Below are 13,465 nucleotides of genomic sequence, written 5' to 3' on the forward strand. Positions count from 1 at the left end.
TTCAGTCCTGCTAATCGTTCTTCGTCTTTAGAGAGATTCCATTTGTTCCCCTCATCGCATTTGTTTCCCTTCAGGAATCTTCTGGTGCTGTGACTCTTGAGGTTGTTCCACCTCAGACACTGGGACAGAGATGTGCAAGGTTTGGATGCCTCCCTAAGGGACCTTACGGACCAACGTTTACTTTGCCACTTGAACAGGTTTGTGAGGATCCTTCTATTGCTATCGGAATGTGGTAACAGGGCAAAATGTTCTGAGTTTAATGAAAGTAATTGGGGAGAGATCCTTGAATATTTGAATGTCATTTCCAATGTAGCATATTGAGCCACGTCACCTTTTCTAGGATTGCCTCTTTGTCCTCAAGTGGTGGAAGCAAACAATGATTTCTGGGGGCAACTTGGAATTCAAGGTACTGGTTCCAGCCCTGTGAGCCCTGTTGAAGCATAGGGGTCCGGTATGTATTCATCAAGAATTGTCTTTTCTAGACCCAAAGAACTTCAGGGCATATTACCAAGCAATAGCGATAATTATCGCTATTGCTTGGTTAGAGACAAAAATTTACTGCTGAGCTGCGGCGATTTTTACTGCAAATAAACCTTGGTATTACCAAGGTTTATCGCAAATGCGATAAAAATCGCCGCAAAGCATGAATATCGCTGAAAAGTCAGCGATATTCATGCATTACCGAGCTAATGCTCTTAGCCATGTTATCCACCTCCCATTGGATAACCTGGCTAAGAACTGCTCAGGGCAGGTGTTATCTTTTGGAGATATTCGCGCTTAGCGCGAATATCTCCAAAAGTTGGTAATAGGAGATAGCGATGTTAGCGACTGTTTTCAGTCGCTAACATCTTGGCACACCCACTTTGCATGTCATTATTATTATTATTATTATTATGTTTGAGCTTGTAAAGCGCAGTTACCCGGAGGTTTCCTGGCACTGTGTAACACTGGGGAACCTGTCCTGGCTTTCCCTGTGGGATGGTCCCTGCTGGGAGTCCCCAAGGTGGAGCCAAGCATCCCCGGCGTTGGAGGGGCCGTTGTGGAGATTAGGCAAGCTAATGCCCAGAGTTGCCGAGTGGGACCCCTGATTAGAGTAGGCACTGAAGCTAGAATTATCGAGTCCGCTGACCGAAGTCCACGACCCTGCCGCGTCGGGAATTGAACCCTGGTCCCAGCCGACTTCTGCTCCCGGGTCTGCCGCCTCTAACCAGTGAGCCACACCACTCCACTACCAGTGAGCCAAACCACTCCACTACCAGTGAGCCACACCACTCCACTGGTCATGTCATTAGTGATAAATATCACTGACATGCAAAGTGGGGCCCAAGATGGCCGCTATCTCCTACTAGCTGTCGCTAACTGGTGTTAGCAACAGCTAGGTAATAGGGAGATAATTTTATCTCCGCTTTCTTGGCTTTTAAAGCCAAAAAAGCGGAGATAAACCCCCTTGATAATATGCCCCCTGATCTCCTTACCCTCCTTGCCAACAGACTCACCTCGAATTCGGAGGTTGCATTGGCAAGAGTATTTTTCCAGGTCCTCTTGTTTCTCCTGGAGTGCAGTCAGTTGACAACTCATTATCACGAAGCAGGAGGTGCACTCATCCTGGGTCATTTCCAGATGATCTACCCTCAACCCAGATCATGTAGATCTCTCAGAGGTTCTGGAAGGTTTTGTTTAAGGTCTGCTGGAACAGCACTTAATTTGTTCTAGATTTCGGTGAAGAAATGGACCATTTTCTTTTTGTATGGGCCTCTGTGTCCTCCCCTTGTTTCGCAGCCTCTAATCTTGATCCGGGTCCACTGCTAAGTGTGCTGGCAATGTGGCGGTGGAGTCTCCTTTCCTGGCAGGGGCCTGGACTAAGTCCATAATAGTCAATTCCCTCTTGAGGCACTCAGCGGCCATTGTTTCTTTGTTGGAAATGGAGGTGATTCCTGGCGATCACTGAGACTCGATCTCAGCCAAGTCAAGTGCAGTTCAAAGTAGCCATTATCCCTAATGTGTGAGCCAATCCACAGGGGCGTCCAGCGGGCCATTACCTCATGCCAGGAGACAGCTGTTCCTGCTTTGGCCCCGTGACAAGCTGCCTGCATCCATGATCCGGATCAAAAGGGCTTCTTTAGAGCAAGGTGCGGGCTGCCATCCAGTCACGCTCACCTGCCTTTGGTAGTAGTTGGCAAGAGAACTGTAGCCTCTCAGCACATTGCCATGTAGCGGTAGGGCTCCGTGTCAGGAGGGCCTGGATGCTAATAGCCAAGCTTGCTTACTGCCGCTATTTAGAGGCGTCACCCTTCCCTTTCCTAGCGCACAGTAATCTTGCTTTCAGCATAACCAAGCCTCCCTCTCTTCCATTTGTACTACGAACTTGCCACCTCAGGACTTCTCTGTGACCTCACTTGCAGGCCCCGCACAAGCCCCTCACCCACCATTGATTGCCAGTGAGGTCCTGGGTGGTCTGCCAAATAAAAAAAAGGCATCAGTCCCAGGCGGGAGCGCCATATTCAAATGTCTGGCACCATCTCAGGCTTCGCTAAGGCCCCACTTTTCTTTATTTGAAAACATTCACAAACATGGTGGTTTGCTCACACTTGCAAACCACCATCACTCTGATTGTGGCCACTTGCAAGGGTTCCAAATTGTCACCTGCCTAATGAATATTAAGCCCCTACTGTGTATGGAGGAGGGGGGTAAGAGACCACAGGCCCCAGCAATGCTCCTGGCTGCTGCTGCGCCTCACTCCGATCATTCCTGCGCCCAGAGCCACCTTATTTGCTGCTTGGGCTTCCCGTTGTGTGGAACATGCCTGGGCGCATGCCTGGGCAAAGACCGGGCAAAGAGTGGGCTCTCTGCACCTATCAGCGACTGGCAGAGTCTGGGCTGGGTCTGGTCCCTTGGCCTCCTGGCTCGATACAAGGTTCAAGGTACTGGTTCTTCCTTATTTAATCACCCTTTTGTCCTGCATCACATTCTGTTTTTTCTTGATACACCCTGCCGGTAGTCTTTGTATAGTTCAGTGAGTGCTTTGCCTTCTTCGGTCTACCCAACAAGCTTTTATAATCTGTGGCTGGGACATATGATCTAAATCCCATAACCATAACCTTGGTTAAAAGGAAAATGACTGCTGGGGTAACAGGGAGCAAAACTGCAGCTGCCATAGACTCCTTTCTAACTAGGGCAGCTAACGTTATTTCAAAGGAGATAGCCCTGACTGAAAGGAGGCTCTCTTGGGATACTGGGAAAGCTGTACATGACTTAACCATAATAGAGAATGACGAAGCCGAAGTGGCAACTCCTGACCCACTGTTACCACCTGCTGCCATTTCATCTATTGTGGTCTCTAACGCTAAGGTTGACCTTACAATAGTGGAAGATGATTCAGTCCCAGACGGTCCCCCAATTAAGAGGAAGTGTACTGGTTATAAAAAAAGGGCCTCCAAATACAGACTCTGCACAATTTTTAAACATTCTTTCATCTAGGTTGGAATCTCTGCTTAGTACACTAATAACACCTATACGGAAACAGCTGGAGGGCATAGAGGCAAAGCTAAACTCTCTTTCCCAGTCAGTACCCTGTCAATTTATTGGTATGGAGCCTGCAGCGGATGGGATTAACTCAACTGTACTGCTAGGCCCACTACCATGGGATTGATTAATACAGGGGCACTACCCATTGTGATTAGTTGTTTAAAGCAGGTGACACAAAATACTATGCCAATGAGCCAGGGGGTGACCCAAGGGTCTGGGACTACCTGTGCTCTGAACAATATGGTCTCTTCAACGCAGGTAGTACACATACAAGGGGCTTGATTACCAAAGGGGAGTTCAATTGACACATCTATCTCAAATAGACCTGCCATGACACAAGTCAGAAACCAGAGTACCGTAGAGTTGGTCCTAGAATCAGCACCTTTAGCTGCAATTGGATTGTGAGTTCCACCAATCACACAAGGTTTGAAAGAATCCACACTGGATAGTATGCATAAGGTTACTCACCGGTATTTTACCAATGCCGTTAAGGGTCAATATTTGGCTCCTCATATTATCATGACAGAAGAGTGGGATGGGTGGGACATAGGGTGGGGAAAACTATTGAGGGGTACTGTGTCATAGTCAACGTGAGTCACCCTGCACTAGCCAAAACACACATTGAGTGTCAGTTTAGAAGAAGTTCCAAAACATTGATCAGGATTGCCCCCCTTCAATATTTCTAACCTTCCATTTGCGTTTTTTCCAAACTATTCCGGGCAGCTTGCTCTTAGGTCAGTTAAGCCTGCCCAGGGAAGTAATGACAGATTTGTACTTCCCCTAGCCAACAGATTTGAACCCTTGTTAAGCCCACAGGGGTTAGATGGCACTGACTGACTATCAATGGCTCAGGCAGAGTTGCAGGGCACAAGGTCCTTGGGCCCGAATGGAATTATATTCACTTCACCTCCTAAGTCAGCTCCTGCTCCTCCTTCCAAGCAAGCACCTATCACCCCCGGTCTCTCCTGTATAAAGATCCTGCCTTCGAATATTGCAGGTCTAAGATCTAAAAGAGATGTTGAACTATGGCAGAAGTCTCTCTTAAGTTGCTATTTACTTGCTTTCCAGGAAACATGGGAGACTACTGAGAATGTATTTCTGGATGGCTACACCTCGTTTATTATATGTGCAACCACTTCAATAGTGGGTAGAGCCAAGGGGGTAGTCTTCCTCTACTGGTTTCACTTGAACTAACATGTAAAACTAGAATGTTGGAATGTCTCTCACTCATCTGTTAGCCGTAGAATTTCTGTTCAAGAATCAAACCCCCCTGCTAGTAGTCAATTTTCACAACTCCTTTACTAGAAGTTTTTTGATTAAACATTTATTAGTCTTACAGGGGTTTCTTGAACACTACAGGGAGAGGAATGACTCTTGCTACGAGGTTATAATTTTTGCTAATATTAATACTGTTAGACCCGTCTGCTTCTAGAGTCCCCTCACCACTATGATTTCTTTTGTTCCCCTGTACCTCCCAAAATTTGTCGCTTTTCTTTGTCTACCAGGACCTTTTATGTGCTGTTTCATGGGGCTAGATGTTCCTTGATGCCCAGTTATTCACAAGGTTTGGCACCTATTTACAAGGAACCTGTGACATTATAGACTGGGATTGGCAACCTGTATGAATGGCCTCAAAATGGTGGCCACCCTTTTTCTTCATGTGAGTGACTCCCCTTGGAGCCTCCATGAACCTTGACCGTTCAAGGTTTTGGCGCCCTTTTACTTGGCGCGCATTCCTGACAGGAATTTCTTTATTTCCCTCAGGTACACAAAATGGCTGCTCTAGAACCACAGTATGGTGGCTGTTAGGGTCCCAAATACCTCTCAGAAATGCCATGTCATTGGCCTAGCCCAAAGAAGGTTCTAGAACTTACTGGCACGAGCCAGCACCTCAGGGCACTGGCTATATAAGGTCCACTCCCTGGCACCCATTTTAGATGACCAGAAGACTAGATAGGATAATGATGCTCCAGATCTAGGTGAAGAAGGAGATTCCAGACTTGACACCAGATTGACACCTGCCCTGTTGACCCCTGAGGCGGCTGGTAGCGCGGGCAGTAGAGCAGCAAGGTTCACTGGTGTGGATCCTGACTGGCGTTCCAGTCAGCTGTGTGTGCGGTGACCTCGCGCCTACAGCGCCTGCCCAGCGAGTGCCTCGTTACCCCCAAGAGACTGTGGCCATTTTCGTGTGCCCCCCCTGGTGCTGAAACACGACAGACTCAGGTCGTGAGGCGAGAGCAAGTTCGCCGCGAGCGCGAGCGTCTTCTGTGCCCCTTTGTGACAGGCGCCTCCAGCGAGGAGCTCGGACGTCTCCGAGCCCCACGGGCATAGAGTGCTTCCTGTGCAGACTGAGGTGAGGTGGTGCACCGGGGCGGGGAAAGGCCGGCCTTAGTTGGGCGGGACTACTGTCTCTGCCACTCCCCAGTGAATCGGCGGCTGTAGCTGTGGGCGTGAACCATCCCAGTATGAGGAAGTCGGAGGGAGGTCCGTGGAGCCCCCGAGAACCCGTCGCTGGCGTGAGAAGTGCTGAGCCCGACTGAATCGCTTTTCGATTGCAGCCGATGTGAGGTGGGCCCGTTTCTTCAGATACACGCGCATAACCCCCGTGTGATTCTTAAAGAGTCCCAACACTCCTTTTGTGCCCAGAGAAGCCTGTGTACATTATTGGTGAAATCGTCATAAACTGTAAGAGTTATCTTTCCAACCTGAAACGTATTTGCAAATGTAATGTTCCTGAAGTATTTAATTGGTGGCAGCGTTACCAGAATGAACATGTGGTTGTTTATTTAAATGAACCAGTATTTATTCTGCTAATCAGAAAGTGATATTTAGTGAAGATATTTATTCCAGATATTTATTCTATTTATTGATGATATTTATTCCTGATATCTATTCTATTTATTGATCATATGCATTCCTGAGCTTATTTATTGTATTTATTCCAAAATCGAAACCCAGCAAATTGTGGCCAAAAGAAATGTATATGTCCTTTCCTAATTGATCCCTATTCACAACAGAGAGTTTTTATATAAAGGAATCATATTTTTCTACAACAGTGGTGTGGTGTCCTTCTTTTTGGTGGTTGTACAAGGAGATATTATTGGGTCAAAGCCGGCTTAACACAATAGCCTTCACTTGCCTTGACACTTGAGCCATGCTACCCCCTTTGTGCTGGGCTTGCCCATCGCAGGTCCAACAAATACTCATCAATTTCACCTTAATTGTAATCCTGAAATGGGCCATGTGGATTTGAAGCATTGAGAAGTCTAGGTAACGTTTGGTATCAAACTGCTGCTACTCTCTCCCCAAACCCGCATTCTGCACTTTCTCTTTTTTAAACTGTGCTCGTTATTTTTCATCTGTGTCCCTCTGTAAACTGTTTTTAAACTACTATGCACTGATTTCTGTACTTAGACTACTTAGATTTGGGCCATTTTATACTTGTGATTTCATTGTTTGTTCCACGCTGTTCACTTCTCCCCGGTCCTCCGCAGCTGCTAAAGTGCTGTTTGAGTGGAGGGAGCTCTCCTGGTGGCGGCCTTTTCCCTCCGGAATACTACTTCCGGCGGGCCATAGCACTCCGCCATTTTGGAGGAGAGACGTTCTAATGCTCCTTCCAGCTAGTTTGCGGAAGACACAAAATCAGCTGATGGCGCTGACGCGCAACGGACGAGCGCAGCGGGTGTTCTGACGGTGCGCCAAAGGCAAGCCCGTCTGCGCCCATCCCACACACAATCGGGTGCCGGGGCCAGGATCCCTGGTCAGATACTGACCTTTTCAGCAGGGGAGTTACGGGCTCTTGCTACTAGGAGTCACATGATGCATATAAAGGTATAAGCTAGGCTGAGAACTGAAAAGCTGCTAAAGGGGGTGGCAGGACTACGATCTCATGAGTACCTCCCTCATAAGGGCTGTGCAAGCTTATCCATTAGGTCTTAAGGTAGCAGCCCTGAACACACACTTGTTGCAGAAACATTGCTTGGAGGTGTTTTCACTCCTCCAGGATGCAGATATAGAGATCATGGAAGTCTCAGAAACCTGGCCGGGGGACTACTCAGTCCTGGACATTGTTGCTGCCCTTCCCGGGAACTTTGGGGTTCTATGGTACAATAGACAAGAGAATACCAGAGGAGGAGGGGTAGCCATCTTCTACAATAAATGGCTCCTGGTAACCAAGATGGTGGCAGAGAGCAATGTTAGCGTGGATATCCTAGGGATAAAAATCTCTTTCAAATCCTCCTGTCTAGCCTTCGTCGCGGCATACCGCCCTCCTCAAGCTACCCCTAGGTACAATGAGGCATTCTCAGAGATTAATAATGATCTCCACTCCCAGTACCAACGTCTCCTAGTGGTAGGACATTTCAACTACCACTGGGATAAACTTCCAAGACAGCTATCTGCCAGCCAATTTGAGGGAGTAATGAGCTCCATGGGGCTCCACTAGCTGGTGGTCTCCCCCAACCATGTTAAAGGCCATATCCTGGATGTCATTTGGACAACTGATCCACAAGTGAGCCTCACAGGCATCATCCCATGCGCTTGGTCAAACCACTCACTAATTAGCTGCTGGGTTCCGCAAGGTAGTAAACTGCCACATCCACCCCCAGAGTGGAGAGTGTTGCTCAGCTGGAACAAGATCGAGGCTCATAATCTAATAGGCACCCTGCTCAGTACCTCCCTTAAAAAATGTATGAAAGGTAAACTCGATCTGGAGAGTGACGCCTTTATTGGTAACTCAAGTAGGGTCATAGATCAGGTGGCACCGGCACTAAAGGAAAGAGTTAGAGAGAAGGTCAAGGGAACCCCCTTGTTTAACGAGGACCTGCGGAGAAGGAAGCCAACCCTTGGTCAAGCTGAGAGGCTATGGCGTAAATTAAATCTTCCAGCAGTGCTTACTAGTTATGAAGTCATGCTAATTCTATACAAAAAGGCCATTATGGCCAGAATGTCTCAATATTATGAGGCAAGAATCACAGATTCTACAAACAAACTAAGGGAAATGTTCAGAATCCTCAAAGAGCTTAGCCAGAATTCAGAACAGAAATTGGCACCTGAGCTGGCGGACTACAACAAATGCCAGGATTTCTTTCTTCCGAAAGTTAGGGACATTCTCATCGAGATAGATACCATTCCAACAAATCTGATAGCAGACTCTAGCCCCCGTATCCCAGGTGAGCATCTCACTGTCTTTCTTAACTTAGATCTAGCACACCTATCATGCCTGATGTATTGTGTCAAATCTGGCTCCCCTGCAGATCCCCGCCCTCCAAGGATCTTTCCCATGGCCCTTCCTGGGCGAGAAAGAGAGTTTCTCTCTCTTCTTAATTATTTCCTGGAGACAGGTTTCTTGCCCACCAGTATGAAGGAAGCCAGGGTTACTCCCTTTTTGAAGAAGCCAGGGTAGATGTGAACAATTTTAAAAACTATAGGCCAATTTCTCAGCTCCCTTTTCAAGCAAAAGTACTGGAGCAACATGTTCTCACAACACTTTCATCTTTTATAGAGGGACACCACCTACTCCAGGTGAGGCATGCCAGCTTTAGGGCTCACCATAGCACTGAACTGGTGATGTTGGCCGTGCTTGATGAGCTCAGAGTTGGGGCCGATAACAAAGATGTGAGCGCCCTAATTCTGTTAGATCTGTCGATACGGTCAATCAGGCACAGCTCCTGTTTCAAATTGCTAATCTGGGCATCTGCGGGCTGGCTTACCAGTGGCTCGAGTCCTTTTTGCTAGGGTCCAACTGGGTGAACAGATGTCAAATAGTGGTGCTCTTACCTGTGGGGTCCCCCAGGGTTCAGCTCTATCCCCTCTCCTCCTTAATGTATATCTCCAGCCATTAGAGGCATCCTTAGCCTGCAGGAACTGTCAAGTTCTTAATTATGTGGATGATACCCAACTGATTCTGCAGATTACCAACTCTCCACAGGTCCACAGTCATGTACAAAATATCCTTAGATACACTGTGACTTGGATGACAGCCAAACACGAAAATTCAATCCGGATAAAACAGAGGTCCTTGTAATCTCCTCTAAAGGTAACCCCTGGAATGACCTTTTTTGGCCTCAAGAGCTCGGCACTGCCCCCACGCCAGTTCCCCTCGTAAAGAGCCTGGGCATTAAGTTCAATTCCAACCTCTCCCTGACCAATCAAGTTGCCTCTGTGGTCAGCACCTGCCTGGGCCTAATGCGACAGCTGCGGAAACTGGCCTCCTTGCTCTTGCCCACTACTCAACAGATGATTGTGTTGGCCATGATTGTATCCAGGTTGGACTATGGCAATGCTTTGTACGTTGGCCTCCCTGAGAAACTAATCAGCAAGCTGCAGGTGACCATGAACAACACTAGGCTCATTTTTAGGCCCCCTAGAAAGGCCCATGCTACAAATAAATAAATAAAAATAATTTTGTAGAGTGCTGCATTGCAATTGGCAATGCAGCGCGTGCAATGAAATCTGTTTTATTTATTTATTTATTTGTTTACTTACCTCTGTTCGGCCATATGCCTTAGTTTACTACCCTCCACCCTGCTCCTCCCCCACCCTGCACCACCGCCAGCAGCACTCCTACCACCGGCCGCTACTGCCACAAGCTGAGTGTCTCCTGGAGCAGCCATGGTAATCACAACCCCGTTTATGCTTGCCTTGGTTCACTCCTTTGCTCTACATGGAGGCGAGAGCAGGATTATTCCAAATTTTGTTATGAGCACCAAAGATCAAACGTACAGGCTGAAGTGGGAGAAGGTGATACCGGAGATCTTCCTCAACAATTTGTATAGTGAGTGAGCAGCAGGGATCTCTCTATGCACAGATATTAGAGTGCAGGATTGATCAGTTTTAGATGCTTTTGACAGGCTAACCAAGCAGATAGCTAATACTCCATGTATCATGAGCAGGACTAAAGGTGCCAAGGAAAAGAGGTGGTTTGATGGCACCTGCTCCAAGGCCCATAGAAATATATTGTTCGCAATAAAACAAGTTCCAAGGGACGAGGTGCAGGTCAGGTATTGTAGGAGGGCCTATAAATTTGCAACCCAACGGAATAAGAAGTCCATTAGGGAACAGACTTGGGAGGCTTTTGGGCATGCCAGTGTACTGTCAGATAGCACCAGGTTTTGGGCCATGGTCAACAGCCCCCTTTTTTCTGATACAGCTAATTCTAGTACAGACTGTACTATAGCCGCAAACCAATGGTTTCAGCACTTCGAAGGTAGGGATCTAGAAGGGCCTGACGTACTATGGGACCCTGGCTCAGCTAGCTCACCACTGCACGTTGGCACAGATGAGGTACATAAAGCTATCCTGGACACAGGTGGGGTAAAGCACCGGGCCAGGATGGATTCCCCTTGAACGTGTATAAGGCTGACCCTCTGGTATGAGTCAGGATATTGGCATCGGTCTTTAATGCGGCCTGCATGTGTGGCTTCCCCTCCTCTTGGGCCAAGGCTAATATCATACTTCTTTTTAAAAAGGGTTCAAGGGACCATCGCTCGTGTTTAATGACTGATTTCCCTCTTAGACCTGGCCACCAAAATCATGGGAAAAGGGATTCTGGACCATCTATCCTCCTGGATTAACAATTATAATGTTATATCTGACCTTCAGTATGGTTTCAGGCAAGGCAAAGGGATGCTCGATCAGTGCACGCACCTAGTGCTAGGGAAATACACAATAGCAAAAAAGTGTTTCCTACATTTGGCTTTAATGAATCTAACACCGGTGTTCTACTGTGTAAACAGATCTAAATCTTGGTTGATTCTTCAGGATTTGGGTCGGGATGCAGACCTGGTGGCCTTTCTACACTACGCCCATAATAATACCACTGCAGCTGTGAGATTTAATGGGGATGGTGGTATGTCAGACTCCTGGAAAGTCAGGATCGGCGTCCGGTAGGGGTGCAGTTTGGCTCCCCTGCTGTTCACGCTTTACATTAATACACTAGAGGACCTTCTCTCATCTAGCAGTAAAGATATTCCGAGTGCTGGTTCTAAACGGATCCCTGCACTCCTGTATGCAGATGACGCAGGGATGTTTGCCAGGACTGCTGTAGGCCTCCAAAAATGTTTACATGTTTTTATTGATTGTATGGATTCACTTGATCTAACCACTAACTTTTCAAAATCACACACTATGTCGATAGGCACCCAGAAGGCTGCCAGGTGCAAGTTCTTTTGTATGGGGGGCAACTAACAGAAGTTTCAACATTTCCCTAGCTGGGGGTGCTCTTTGACGACAAACAACACACAAAAAGAATGTTCTGGCAAGAGCAGTAGGGGCAATTATGGACTTTGCAAAAAGACTGGGGTCAAAGCGCATACCTGCCCTTCTTAAGGTGAATAGAGACAAATGTGTTCCTATGGCCACGTATGGATGTGATGCTTGGGGATATAAAGACGTGAGGGACATTCAAGGGGAAGAAAACAAATGTATGTGTAGGCTTCTTCCTGTCCAAACAGCACTCCAGCTTTTATCCTGCATGAGGAGCTTGGCATGGGGTACAATTCTGACCTTATTGCTGTTGTGCCCCTACTGAACTGGTTGAGAATTTGGTCTTGTCCATCGACCATTTTAAACCAACTTGTCATAGCGGACTGTACTGCACTTGAGTGAGCCCTACCTATCACGTACATTACGGAACAAATGAAGTGGTTAGGTTGTCCTGACTTGTATACCAACCCCAGGCCACTAGGCCCAGCAGGCATCAGGAATACTAAAAATCTGGTTTTGGCTAAGCAGCAAGGGATAAGAGAGGGGAAATATTTAGCTAAGCCCATAGTGAGAAAGTATGTCAGACTGAGCCTGAGCCAATAGGTGCAGCCTTATTTGTCACTGGTCACTAACGTGCACCATCACTTTGTGTTAACCAGATTCAGCATGAATCTGGTACACTGCCTAAAAGCCTTTCCTAAAGGCTTCATGGATCATGGTGCACCAAAGCCATGTCCTTGTGACATTTCTTTGAACAGGACACTTTACATTTTACCTTCTTCTGCAAATTTTATGAACCCCTGCGTAAAAATTATATTCTCCCACTGGTCAGACCTGGCCTATTTGTTCAAGTATGGCCTGCATTATTATACCTACAAATGCTTTCCTCCCCCATGGTCTGTTTTGGGGTTGCGAGTTTTTTTTACAGGGGCATTAAGACTAAGGAAGATAATGTTTTTGCAGTAGCGAGGCTGTAGTCGTCTAATGCTTTCAGGGAAATACATGTGTCATTTTTGTGCTTGATATGGTGTGACCATGCAGTTCGTTTACAAAGCTAATGCCTCATCACTTTTGATCTTTAACTGTTGTACTCTATCTGTTTTTATTGATGAGTTTTAGTTTTGTGTTTGTATATTTAGCCTTAGTTATACTCATCTTGGCCAACTCGTCTTTTAAATGTACATGTGGCATCTTTTAAAGCTTTTGTATTCCTAAATGTTTTTAGGGGCGGAATAAAGTATCTTTGACTTGACTTGAATTAGGCAGGTCACTCTTCAACCTGCTCTGATTTGGATATTTATAAACCAATCTGCTTGTAATTAACTCGGTCCGCAAAGTCATTTTCCATTTGGAAAAACATGAGTGCACAAACCACTTTTCACAAATAGAATGGTGATAGATCAAATCCTTTGTTCAGTGTTCTAATTCTCAGCAGGGCAGGGATGTGAGATAAATATAATCCAGGAAAATATTTTAATCTAAACCTCATATTCCAAAGACTGAAGAAAGCAGCACAGAATGACCCTCTCTGGTCTAATTTGTGTATTTGTCACGGAGAACAAACCTCAATAAAAAGTGAGGCCAAACAAAGCATTCTAATGCCCAGTTCTAGAATCATCATATGCAAACGGCAGATCATTCATACACGTTTAACTAAAAATAGTAAATAATTGAGCAGATCCATGCTTCCGTCAAATGTCTGATAGTTTTCTGCATGAAACAATTCCACAGAAGC

Source organism: Lissotriton vulgaris, chromosome 3_1 (assembly GCF_964263255.1).
Source record: "Lissotriton vulgaris chromosome 3_1, aLisVul1.2, whole genome shotgun sequence".
In the NCBI taxonomy this organism is placed as follows: Eukaryota; Metazoa; Chordata; class Amphibia; order Caudata; family Salamandridae; genus Lissotriton; species Lissotriton vulgaris.